The sequence below is a fragment of the Garra rufa genome, chromosome 2 (assembly GCF_049309525.1).
Source record: "Garra rufa chromosome 2, GarRuf1.0, whole genome shotgun sequence".
NCBI lineage: Eukaryota > Metazoa > Chordata > Actinopteri > Cypriniformes > Cyprinidae > Garra > Garra rufa.
The window spans coordinates 49811217-49825064 of record NC_133362.1 but is presented as its reverse complement, the minus strand read 5'-3'; positions in this window follow the sequence as shown (position 1 = coordinate 49825064).

Sequence of the window (13848 nt, the reverse complement as noted above, 5' to 3'; positions counted from 1 at the left end):
GGAATAGCTCACCCAAAGATTAAAATTTGATGAAAATGTACATACCCTCAGACTTTCCAAGATGTAGATGAGTATCTCTGTCTGAACCGATTTGGAGAAGTAGTTTCATCTGAGTCAGCAGAGAAATATGCACAAATCAAGTAAAGTGTACAGGTGAAAACAGTACAAAACAGTTCTTAAAAACAAAAATTTTAAAAAATAAAAACATTGGATTTTGATATTAAAAGGACAACATATTTTTGGACTGAAGCAATGGTTTAAAGTTATGTCTTAAAGTCCCCCTGTAATGAAAATCAAGTTTTTAATTTTGTTTATTTGTCTATGTGGTGTTTAATATGCTTTTAGACAAACCATGTGCCAATCCATTAATCAACTCCATTGCCTAGTGTTTTCTCCTTAAAATTGTGGTTTCCCAAAGGCTGTCCCATAAATGCAGTTTGAAACAGCCCTTTGTTTGCTACATCACAAAAAATTAAATAACCAATTACATCAATGGATAGATTCGTATCATTAGCATGTAATGTGTACGAATAGGATTACCAGCACATAACCAAAAATTAAATAGACCAAAACCGTTAACCGCTATCTTAAAACTAATCTTTGATCATCAAAATTACATATTTAAAATATGTTCTTGTAAAAAAAAAAAAATGTCATGCTTAAAAACAGCTTGAATGTAACTCTACACCCCCCCCCCCCCATACCTCATTCACTATACGGGGATCTATGAATATGCAAATTAGCCCCGCCTTCACTCACTCACACCAGTCAGAGCCTCCTGATCCGTACACTAACTGAACTTAACTGTAGTAAACGCAATATAATGGCGATACACAGATAATGGCTATTTTATGTGTTTTTACTAGCGGACAACTACAGTGGATATAACATTACTTAAAGTTACTTACTTGATGATTTTGTGTCCTCAAAATGCCTTGAAGGCTCGAATGCAGCCTTGATACTGATTCCAGTTTGCACCCGCGAGTATATGTGTCTGAAGTGCAGAAGCCAATGCAGGAGAGGTGTTTTTGACTCCGGGCAACTTTTAGACTGTTGCCGCGGGTTATTATTTAAGGGATAAAACTTTATGACTACTGGGGATTTAATTACTGATTTTTTTTATACACATGCAACGTTTTACTTCACAAGACGTTAATTAATGGAGTCTTGTGGTTTATTTTAATGTTTTTATCAGCTGTTTGGACTTGATCCACTGGTGAGCAAGTGGTTTCTAAATTTCTCTAAATCTGTTCTGATAAAGAAACAAACTCGTCTACATTTTGGCTGGCCTGAGAATGAGTATGTTTTTAGGAAATTTTCATTTTTAGGTTAACTATTTCTTTCACACACCGTAATTCAAAACTTTGGTTATAATAAATTAGTCATGTGTGACAAATGCACCTGTGAATAATGCATTTCCACAATAGCGTCTGTAAGTGACACACAAGTAGGTATAGAGTTTAACACCACAGTATCCCAGGAAGTCTACAACAGTGTTTTTTTCCCTCTCAAACAAGGTAAGTGCAAACCTCACCCTGCAAATGATTTAATCTTTACTGGATTATCAAGAACTGGCATCACTGTTTGGTTAATTCAGTTTAATGTACCCATTATTCATTAATTTACTTTAATACAAATTTTCAGAATTAGCTTTAAAGTCTTTGTAAATGTCACAGAGAGGGTCAGAGACGTGCGGATCCAATTGCAGCATTTATTGAGAAATGTCGACAGGCAGGAGTAATCACCAGAAAACAGGAACAACGTAGGTAATTCAGGAAACAGTTCAATAGACAGGCAATGGTCGCAATGGCAGGCAGCAGGAATCAATAACGGGGTACACAGTCCAGAGTCATACACAGAGAATCCAACACAGAGATAAACGCTTAGAATTACGACCATAGGAACAACAAGACTTCGCAAGGTGGCTGTGTGTGTGAGTGGCTTAAATGCATGTGGGTAAATGATAAACAGGTGTATGCAGCAATCAGTTCAGTGGGAAACGAGGAGCAGCTGTGTGCAGTGATTGGTGCAGTGGCTTATGGGGTTTGCAGTCCAGAATGTGTGTGCTAGAGTTCATGACGAGATAGACCAGATACGTGACAGAGCCCCTCCCCAAGGAGCGGCTTCCAGACGCTCTAACCACATAATACAACCTGGAGGGTGGTGGAGCGGAGGCGGAACAGGGGGAGGGATGGAGGGCCAGGTCCATGTAGGGGTACTGGAACCACGAACTGAGGCGGAGCCGACGGAGGGAGAAGCCATGGCGGAGGAAGGGTTGGCTCCTGCATGGGGCCGACCGACGGAGGTGGAGCCGGTGGAGCCCGAGGCGGAACCGGAGAGTCGATGGTCCTAGGTGACACCGAGGATCCGGAGGGCCAAGGCGGAGCCCAAGGCTCTGGCGACCCCGGCGGAGATGGAGGTCCGGAGGTACGCAGCGGAGCCGGAGTGACAGAGGATCGAGGCTGTGCCCACGGGAGGGAGGAGGTCCACAGAGCCGGCAGGACGGAGTGACGAGGCGCAGCCGGAGGAGTAGAGTCCAGAGGCGAAGGTAGGGCGACGACTGCCCGGGGCGGAGCCGGAGAGACGATGGAGCCCGGAGGAGCTGGTGGGCCGACAACGGAGACGAGGGAGCACAGAGCCGGGGTGGAGCCGCAGGGTCGGAGGGCCGAGGTGGAGTCCAGGACTCTGAGACTGGAGGTGATGGTGAGGGGTCCTTCAGTCTGGACACCGATGGAGACTGGCAGTCCCTCGGCAAGTCCTCTGCACCGAAGGTGGGATGTGGGTGAGCAGAGGGACTGTCAGGAGACAGAGGTGGCGGAACTGGAGCAGCAGGGAGGGTGGGTGGGAACAGTCCATGCATGAGCTCCGTGACCAGAACCGGGCAGACAGGAATCTCAGGACGACTGGATGGAACCAGCGGAGTCTCTGGAAGGCTGGGCGGAACCAGCGGAGTCTCTGGAAGGCTGGGCGGAACCAGCGGAGTCTCTGGAAGGCAGGGCGGAACCAGCGGAGGCTCTGGAAGGCAGGGCGGAACCAGCGGAGTCTCTGGAAGGCAGGGCGGAACCAGCGGAGTCTCTGGAAGGCAGGGCGGAACCAGCGGAGGCTCTGGAAGGCTGGGCGGAACCAGCGGAGGCTCTGGAAGGCTGGGCGGAACCAGCGGAGGCTCTGGAAGGCTGGGCGGAACCAGCGGAGGCTCTGGAAGGCTGGGCTGAGGAGCGGGCTCTGGACGACGCTCTTGTGAAGCGGGCTCTGGACGACGCTCTTGAGGAGCGGGCTCTGGAGAACTGGATGACCCCAGCGGAGATTCAGGAGGGCTGGGCGTCTCCAGCGGAGATTCTGTAAGAGCAGGCTCTGGGCGAGCGGTCACAGGAGGGCGCTCTGGCGGCGGAGACTGTGAGAAGGCGGTTGCCATCTTGTGCTGTGGCTCTACCTCACCCACCGTAAACGGAGAGCCACACAACAAAAGAGCCAGATCCATGTAGTGATGCAGAGTCCAGCCAAGTTCAAAATTTGGCATGTTGAAAGCCAATGGCTCTGAGAGTCCTCCACGAAAAAAAATCATGAGGCACGTCTCATCCATCGAAGACAGATTTGCCAAATCAATGAAAGCCATGACATAATCCTCAATTGTCTGCTCCCCCTGCTTGAGAAGCATGATCTGTACCGTGGAGTTCGTGCTGGAACCGGATGACATCATACTCGCTGCTGGATCCTTGTAATGGCGAAGTCTTCTGTCACAGAGAGGGTCAGAGACGTGCGGATCCAATTGCAGCATTTATTGAGAAATGTCGACAGGCAGGAGTAATCACCAGAAAACAGGAACAACGTAGGTAATCCGGGAAACAGTTCAATAGACAGGCAATGGTCGCAATGGCAGGCAGCAGGAATCAATAACGGGGTACACAGTCCAGAGTCATACACAGAGAATCCAACACAGAGATAAACGCTTAGAATTACGACCATAGGAACAACAAGACTTCGCAAGGTGGCTGTGTGTGTGAGTGGCTTAAATGCATGTGGGTAAATGATAAACAGGTGTATGCAGCAATCAGTTCAGTGGGAAACGAGGAGCAGCTGTGTGCAGTGATTGGTGCAGTGGCTTATGGGGTTTGCAGTCCAGAATGTGTGTGCTAGAGTTCATGACGAGATAGACCAGATACGTGACAGTAAAGGCTTTTTCTAAACACATTATAAATGTTATAATGCACTGCTGAAAACACATTAGAATGACTGTGAACTATGTAGTACTGAAATGTGGAGTTAAACCGTTAACATTTTTTCACCATTTTTGTGTTCAGGATTTTTTGGGCAGGCCTGGAATCATCCCCTAACACTATAATAACCAGAGTGCATTAGCTTCAGTGGTTCACCTGCTTAATAGGGTAGGGGAGAGTGGGGTAAGATGAGCCAATTTTTACTTATGTGCAATAGAATATCTAAACTAATTTCAGGATGTTTTCTATCATTTTAAATGATCTTCTTATAAAAAAGTGCTCCTATGGCTCAATTTGCCCAGGGTTAGGGGTAAATTGACCTGAGTCAGTGAGTAAGATGCACCATACAGGTAAAAAAAAAAAATCTGACTGAAACAGATTCAAACCCTGATAAGATAATTTACCTCTTTTAAAAACTAAATTTATAATCAAATTTCATTTTACAAACAGTCATATTTTTTACAAGTTAACTTAAACAAATAAAACCAATAAAATGAAGTTTAATTTTCAATCTTTAATTGTTTGCATTTCTAAAACATTCTCAAACATGCATTTCTAATGCGTTGAACACCAAAGGTTTAACCATTCTAAAAACAGACTAAACAGAGAGTTTGTTGAGTAAAACTAAATAAAAACTAAATTAGAATGAAGGAATAAATGTCACTGAAACTGATAAACATTTTGGTCAAAAGATTTACCTTTACTGCAATGTCAAACAGGCCATTAGAGACTATACGTCGATATAATAGTGCTGTAAATTATTCATACCCCAAGTACACTACAACAGAATGGATGAAAAGTAAAGAATCAAGGTGTTGCAATAGCCCAGTCAAAGTCCAGAGCTCATCCTGACTCAAATGCTGTGGTGAGAGCTGTGCTTAAGCAAATGCCCACAAACCTTAATAAACTGGAGCAACATTGAAAAGAGTGGTCCAACATTTTTCCATAACGATGTGAGAGACCGATAAAATCACGCAGAAAATGAATGTCTCAAGTCACTGCTGCTAAAAGTGGATCTAGACAATTGACTCATATGGGTGTCCTAACTTTGTCACACATGGCCTTTCCCTCTTGGCTGTTTTTCTTAAAAGATTATGACACTGTGTGATATGTCATGTGATGATGCTTATCTGAGGATTTATTTTCCAAATTTTAAGACCTGCCAAGGACCAGATAATATTTTATTATGTCCTGATACAGAAAACCATAATCCAACATGACTGTACATATGATTAACTAAACCAGTTGCATAAAATAACAGTTTATACTTCAGAGATATTATTTACAGTAAATTCAGTTCCTTTTGGTGGGATAAGTGAAAATGCTGATGGCGATATGGAGCTTTAAGGTAATGAGTTAAAATACCTAGCTATTTTTATTATTAGATTTTTATATGTAAATGTTAGTGAAAAGAATTTAAAAAAAAAACTTTTAGATATCAATGTAATGGACATTGGTTATGATCATCTTTGCTGTTTACTTTGAAGGCATCTTAAGTAGCCTAAAACAGCTTCGTATTTAATGAAGCATATGCAAAACGTGAACTGGAAACGAAGAGACCTGAGACAGAATATCAAGTCTGTTGTGCTTAACCACTATCGTTACTGTCATACAGTTAGTTACTACAACCTACAGTTTGCTAGTTAGCTAATCCCATTTACAAAACAGCTCAGGCTCTTTTAGCGGTATTTCAAAGTTGAGAGAGGCAGCAGCTTTCCCGCGAGTGGGCGTGGTTTCAGCTCCACAGTGGACACGCCCCCAGCGTTTAAAAGGGTAGAATACCGCTTGTTTTTGTGAGATTTTGATACGTTTTTTATCATTCAAATTTTGGTGAATGATTAATAACACATTTTTCTGTGGTGTGGTGGTCAGAACATACAGTCAAGCCTGAAATTATTCATACCCCAATGCTGACTTAACGTTAACCACATAAAACAGCTCATATGCGCTTAATATAGCTCTTTAAAATGATATTATGTTTACATTGCGTACAGTCGCTGGAGTGTTTTTATGTAAATGCTTTTAAAAGAGGCTCAGTGATGTAGTTCGCAGACCGAGAGCTCGGAGCCTTGACTCTCATGTCAGTACAACAGAAAACACTGGCTGAAGGCAGCTCTCTCCGTTTTAAATAAAACTACTCGCAAACACCTGAATTTAGCTCTTGGTGTGTTCTAAGGGGTTGACGGCCCAGCCAACATTGATATGTGGGCCCCATATGGGTTATATCTGGGCAGCATGGGTTATATGTGGGCATGGGCTGAAAATGGGCAATTTATGTGGGTCCCATGTGAGTTTCACAATATGGGTCCCATATAGGTTTGAACATATGGGACCTTTATGGGATCTATGTGGGCATGGGCTGAAAATGGGCAATTTATGTGGGTCCCATGTGTGTTTCACAATGTGGGTCCCATATAGGTTTGAACATATGGGACCTTTGTGGGATCTATGTGGGCATGGGCTGAAACTGGGCAATTTATGTGGGTCCCATGTGTGTTTCACAATGTGGGTCCCATATAGGTTTGAACATATGGGACCTTTGTGGGATCTATGTGGGCATGGGCTGAAAATGGGCAGAATGAAATTGCTGGAACATTTAAATTTTAAAAGGCCGTATTTATTTTCATTTTCCGCTCCACCCCTTCAGTGGAGTGAAATGGCTTAAACGGGGCATTATTTTTCGTAAGTGACCTGTGGTTAGAAGCATTGTTTCTTGTAAGTAAGACATATGGCTTAATAAATTATGTTCTTGGGCATAATTTGCAAGCTAACATGCAGTACAAGCTATAACCTACGTTTAACCTAAATATAAGTGATTTTAATCTGTATTTTTGTGCGTCCTCTATTAAATCACCATTTATGAGTAGTGCGCATGCGCACAAATGCCTAAGGGAACTTTCGGAGTATGACGTAAGAGGGAACCTGTGCTAAATCAAACATAAAATACAGCGAAATGACAGGTAACACAAAATATTAAATGTGTGATTAGGTGCTTTGTTCAATACAGTTGCATTTTTTGAGAACTCTAATCAGTTAAATAGCATACGTTATTAGTTGGTGAGGTTAACAACAGCCGTACTTTGTTGAACTAACGTGGTTCAAACGATGAGACCATATGAAACAGTCTTTACTAGCTTATTCGTTTCCACAAAAATGCAGCACAAATAAGCAAGCATTTTAACGTTTTACATACAGTAATCTACAATTATTGTTCAATCGCTGGAGTGTTTTTTTATGTTTTTAATGCCTTTAAAATATGTAGTTTTGTGAACACGGACGAAGAAACGCCAGCCCCGAAGCTCATCCGTAAACCACATAAAACAGCTCATATGCGCTTAATATAGCTCTTTAAAATGATATTCTGTTTGCATTGTGTACAGTCGCTGGAGTGTTTTTATTTAAATGCTTTTAAAAGAGGCTTCGTGGTGTAGTTCGCAGACCGAGAGCTCGGAGCCTTGACTCTCATGTCAGTACAACAGAAAACACTGGCTGAAGGCAGCTCTCTCCGTTTTAAATGAAACTGCTTGCAAACACCTGAATTTAGCTCTTGGTGTGTTCTAAGGGGTTGACTGAATGAAATCGCTGGAACATTTAAATTTTAAAAGGCCGTATTTATTTTCATTTTCCGCTCCACCCCTTCAGTGGAGTGGAATGGCTTAAACTGGGCATTATTTTTCGTACGTGACCTGTGGTTAGAAGCATTGTTTCTTGTTAGCAAGACATATGGCTTAATAAATTATGTTCTTGGGCATAATTTGCAAGCTAACAGGCAGTACAAGCTATGACCTACGTTTAACCTAAATATAAATGATTTTATTCAGTATTTTTGTGCGTCCTCTATAAAGCACCATTTATGAGTAGTGCGCATGCGCACAAATGCCTAAGGGAACTTTCGGAGTATAAGAGGGAAACTGTGCTAAATCAAACACAAAATACAGCGAAATGACAGGGAACAAAAAATATCAAGTGAGTGATTAGGTGCTTTGTTCAATACAGTTGCATTTTTTGAGAACTCTAATCAGTTAAATAGCATACGTTATTAGTTGGTGAGGTTAACAACAGCCGTACTTTGTTGAACTAACGTGGTTCAAACGATGAGACCATATGAAACAGTCTTTACTAGCTTATTCGTTTCCACAAAAATGCAGCACAAATAAGCAAGCATTTTAACGTTTTACATACAGTAATCTACAATTATTGTTCAATCGCTGGAGTGTTTTTTTATGTTTTTAATGCCTTTAAAATATGTAGTTTTGTGAACACGGACGAAGAAACGCCAGCCCCGAAGCTCATCCGTAAACCACATAAAACAGCTCATATGCGCTTAATATAGCTCTTTAAAATGATATTCTGTTTGCATTGTGTACAGTCGCTGGAGTGTTTTTATTTAAATGCTTTTAAAAGAGGCTTCGTGATGTAGTTCGCAGACCGAGAGCTCGAAGCCTTGACTCTCATGTCAGTACAACAGAAAACACTGGCTGAAGGCAGCTCTCTCCGTTTTAAATGAAACTGCTTGTGTAGTACCCTCACCGCCTGATGAGGGGAAATAAACAGTTAAGAAAAAAAACACAAGAGACGGAGCTGCTGCGTCTTCTTCTGAAGCTGTGTATTAATTGAGCAACATGCAAAAAGTATTTCCTTTTTACAACATCTGACATCACAAATAGCAATCAGTGACAATTAACAGGAATGTAACATTAACTTGTTCATGTTGATTGTTTTTCTGTATAAAAACAGGGGAAATAAAATACAGCTTTCATTCAATTAGTGTTTCTCACATTTTATGAATGGTTATGAAACAAATACTCTTTAAAAACAGTTAAAACACAGATAACGTACAACTTACTGTAGTAACATTTCTTGTCACCCGAATTAACTGATAGCATATTTAATTACTTTAGTCAGAAAAGTATGGCCACGACCGCATCGTCTCCGATTAGCATAACTAGCCGAAATGGTATAACGCTCCAACACTCGGTAACAACTCATACAACACTATAAACAATGACATTCATATCACAAACTGCTGTTTGCATGTTTAAGACAACTTCAGTGCATGTATGTACACTCCATACCTGATGAGGGGAAATAAACAGTTAAGAAAAAAACCACAAGAGACGGAGCTGCTGCGTCTTCTTCTGAAGCTGTGTATTAATTGAGCAGCATGCCCCTCCCCCCACAGGCGAACACTCGCGAACAAGGCAAGCTAATTAAATGATCACTCACAAACTTCAGCATCAATCGTCAAAGACAAGATATTCCCTTTTACACACTAATAGGTATGTGCAAAAAATATTACATTTAATATGATTTATAATTTTTACCTTACTCCATTCGTTTACTTTCATTTTTATAACCACCACACTTGCAAACACCTGAATTTAGCTCTTGGTGTGTTCTAAGGGGTTGACTGAATGAAATCGCTGGAACATTTAAATTTTAAAAGGCCGTATTTATTTTCATTTTCCGCTCCACCCCTTCAGTGGAGTGGAATGGCTTAAACTGGGCATTATTTTTCGTACGTGACCTGTGGTTAGAAGCATTGTTTCTTGTTAGCAAGACATATGGCTTAATAAATTATGTTCTTGGGCATAATTTGCAAGCTAACAGGCAGTACAAGCTATGACCTACGTTTAACCTAAATATAAATGATTTTATTCAGTATTTTTGTGCGTCCTCTATAAAGCACCATTTATGAGTAGTGCGCATGCGCACAAATGCCTAAGGGAACTTTCGGAGTATAAGAGGGAAACTGTGCTAAATCAAACACAAAATACAGCGAAATGACAGGGAACAAAAAATATTAAGTGAGTGATTAGGTGCTTTGTTCAATACAGTTGCATTTTTTGAGAACTCTAATCAGTTAAATAGCATACGTTATTAGTTGGTGAGGTTAACAACAGCCGTACTTTGTTGAACTAACGTGGTTCAAACGATGAGACCATATGAAACAGTCTTTACTAGCTTATTCGTTTCCACAAAAATGCAGCACAAATAAGCAAGCATTTTAACGTTTTACATACAGTAATCTACAATTATTGTTCAATCGCTGGAGTGTTTTTTTATGTTTTTAATGCCTTTAAAATATGTAGTTTTGTGAACACGGACGAAGAAACGCCAGCCCCGAAGCTCATCCGTAAACCACATAAAACAGCTCATATGCGCTTAATATAGCTCTTTAAAATGATATTCTGTTTGCATTGTGTACAGTCGCTGGAGTGTTTTTATTTAAATGCTTTTAAAAGAGGCTTCGTGATGTAGTTCGCAGACCGAGAGCTCGGAGCCTTGACTCTCATGTCAGTACAACAGAAAACACTGGCTGAAGGCAGCTCTCTCCGTTTTAAATGAAACTGCTTGTGTAGTACCCTCACCGCCTGATGAGGGGAAATAAACAGTTAAGAAAAAAAACACAAGAGACGGAGCTGCTGCGTCTTCTTCTGAAGCTGTGTATTAATTGAGCAACATGCAAAAAGTATTTCCTTTTTACAACATCTGACATCACAAATAGCAATCAGTGACAATTAACAGGAATGTAACATTAACTTGTTCATGTTGAATGTTTTTCTGTATAAAAACAGGGGAAATAAAATACAGCTTTCATTCAATTAGTGTTTCTCACATTTTATGAATGGTTATGAAACAAATACTCTTTAAAAACAGTTAAAACACAGATAACGTACAACTTACTGTAGTAACATTTCTTGTCACCCGAATTAACTGATAGCATATTTAATTACTTTAGTCAGAAAAGTATGGCCACGACCGCATCGTCTCCGATTAGCATAACTAGCCGAAATGGTATAACGCTCCAACACTCGGTAACAACTCATACAACACTATAAACAATGACATTCATATCACAAACTGCTGTTTGCATGTTTAAGACAACTTCAGTGCATGTATGTACACTCCATACCTGATGAGGGGAAATAAACAGTTAAGAAAAAAACCACAAGAGACGGAGCTGCTGCGTCTTCTTCTGAAGCTGTGTATTAATTGAGCAGCATGCCCCTCCCCCCACAGGCGAACACTCGCGAACAAGGCAAGCTAATTAAATGATCACTCACAAACTTCAGCATCAATCGTCAAAGACAAGATATTCCCTTTTACACACTAATAGGTATGTGCAAAAAATATTACATTTAATATGATTTATAATTTTTACCTTACTCCATTCGTTTACTTTCATTTTTATAACCACCACACTTGCAAACACCTGAATTTAGCTCTTGGTGTGTTCTAAGGGGTTGACTGAATGAAATCGCTGGAACATTTAAATTTTAAAAGGCCATATTTATTTTCATTTTCCGCTCCACCCCTTCAGTGGAGTGGAATGGCTTAAACTGGGCATTATTTTTCGTACGTGACCTGTGGTTAGAAGCATTGTTTCTTGTTAGCAAGACATATGGCTTAATAAATTATGTTCTTGGGCATAATTTGCAAGCTAACAGGCAGTACAAGCTATGACCTACGTTTAACCTAAATATAAATGATTTTATTCAGTATTTTTGTGCGTCCTCTATAAAGCACCATTTATGAGTAGTGCGCATGCGCACAAATGCCTAAGGGAACTTTCGGAGTATAAGAGGGAAACTGTGCTAAATCAAACACAAAATACAGCGAAATGACAGGGAACAAAAAATATTAAGTGAGTGATTAGGTGCTTTGTTCAATACAGTTGCATTTTTTGAGAACTCTAATCAGTTAAATAGCATACGTTATTAGTTGGTGAGGTTAACAACAGCCGTACTTTGTTGAACTAACGTGGTTCAAACGATGAGACCATATGAAACAGTCTTTACTAGCTTATTCGTTTCCACAAAAATGCAGCACAAATAAGCAAGCATTTTAACGTTTTACATACAGTAATCTACAATTATTGTTCAATCGCTGGAGTGTTTTTTTATGTTTTTAATGCCTTTAAAATATGTAGTTTTGTGAACACGGACGAAGAAACGCCAGCCCCGAAGCTCATCCGTAAACCACATAAAACAGCTCATATGCGCTTAATATAGCTCTTTAAAATGATATTCTGTTTGCATTGTGTACAGTCGCTGGAGTGTTTTTATTTAAATGCTTTTAAAAGAGGCTTCGTGATGTAGTTCGCAGACCGAGAGCTCGGAGCCTTGACTCTCATGTCAGTACAACAGAAAACACTGGCTGAAGGCAGCTCTCTCCGTTTTAAATGAAACTGCTTGCAAACACCTGAATTTAGCTCTTGGTGTGTTCTAAGGGGTTGACTGAATGAAATCGCTGGAACATTTAAATTTTAAAAGGCCGTATTTATTTTCATTTTCCGCTCCACCCCTTCAGTGGAGTGGAATGGCTTAAACTGGGCATTATTTTTCGTACGTGACCTGTGGTTAGAAGCATTGTTTCTTGTTAGCAAGACATATGGCTTAATAAATTATGTTCTTGGGCATAATTTGCAAGCTAACAGGCAGTACAAGCTATGACCTACGTTTAACCTAAATATAAATGATTTTATTCAGTATTTTTGTGCGTCCTCTATAAAGCACCATTTATGAGTAGTGCGCATGCGCACAAATGCCTAAGGGAACTTTCGGAGTATAAGAGGGAAACTGTGCTAAATCAAACACAAAATACAGCGAAATGACAGGGAACAAAAAATATTAAGTGAGTGATTAGGTGCTTTGTTCAATACAGTTGCATTTTTTGAGAACTCTAATCAGTTAAATAGCATACGTTATTAGTTGGTGAGGTTAACAACAGCCGTACTTTGTTGAACTAACGTGGTTCAAACGATGAGACCATATGAAACAGTCTTTACTAGCTTATTCGTTTCCACAAAAATGCAGCACAAATAAGCAAGCATTTTAACGTTTTACATACAGTAATCTACAATTATTGTTCAATCGCTGGAGTGTTTTTTTATGTTTTTAATGCCTTTAAAATATGTAGTTTTGTGAACACGGACGAAGAAACGCCAGCCCCGAAGCTCATCCGTAAACCACATAAAACAGCTCATATGCGCTTAATATAGCTCTTTAAAATGATATTCTGTTTGCATTGTGTACAGTCGCTGGAGTGTTTTTATTTAAATGCTTTTAAAAGAGGCTTCGTGATGTAGTTCGCAGACCGAGAGCTCGGAGCCTTGACTCTCATGTCAGTACAACAGAAAACACTGGCTGAAGGCAGCTCTCTCCGTTTTAAATGAAACTGCTTGTGTAGTACCCTCACCGCCTGATGAGGGGAAATAAACAGTTAAGAAAAAAAACACAAGAGACGGAGCTGCTGCGTCTTCTTCTGAAGCTGTGTATTAATTGAGCAACATGCAAAAAGTATTTCCTTTTTACAACATCTGACATCACAAATAGCAATCAGTGACAATTAACAGGAATGTAACATTAACTTGTTCATGTTGAATGTTTTTCTGTATAAAAACAGGGGAAATAAAATACAGCTTTCATTCAATTAGTGTTTCTCACATTTTATGAATGGTTATGAAACAAATACTCTTTAAAAACAGTTAAAACACAGATAACGTACAACTTACTGTAGTAACATTTCTTGTCACCCGAATTAACTGATAGCATATTTAATTACTTTAGTCAGAAAAGTATGGCCACGACCGCATCGTCTCCGATTAGCATAACTAGCCGAAATGGTATCC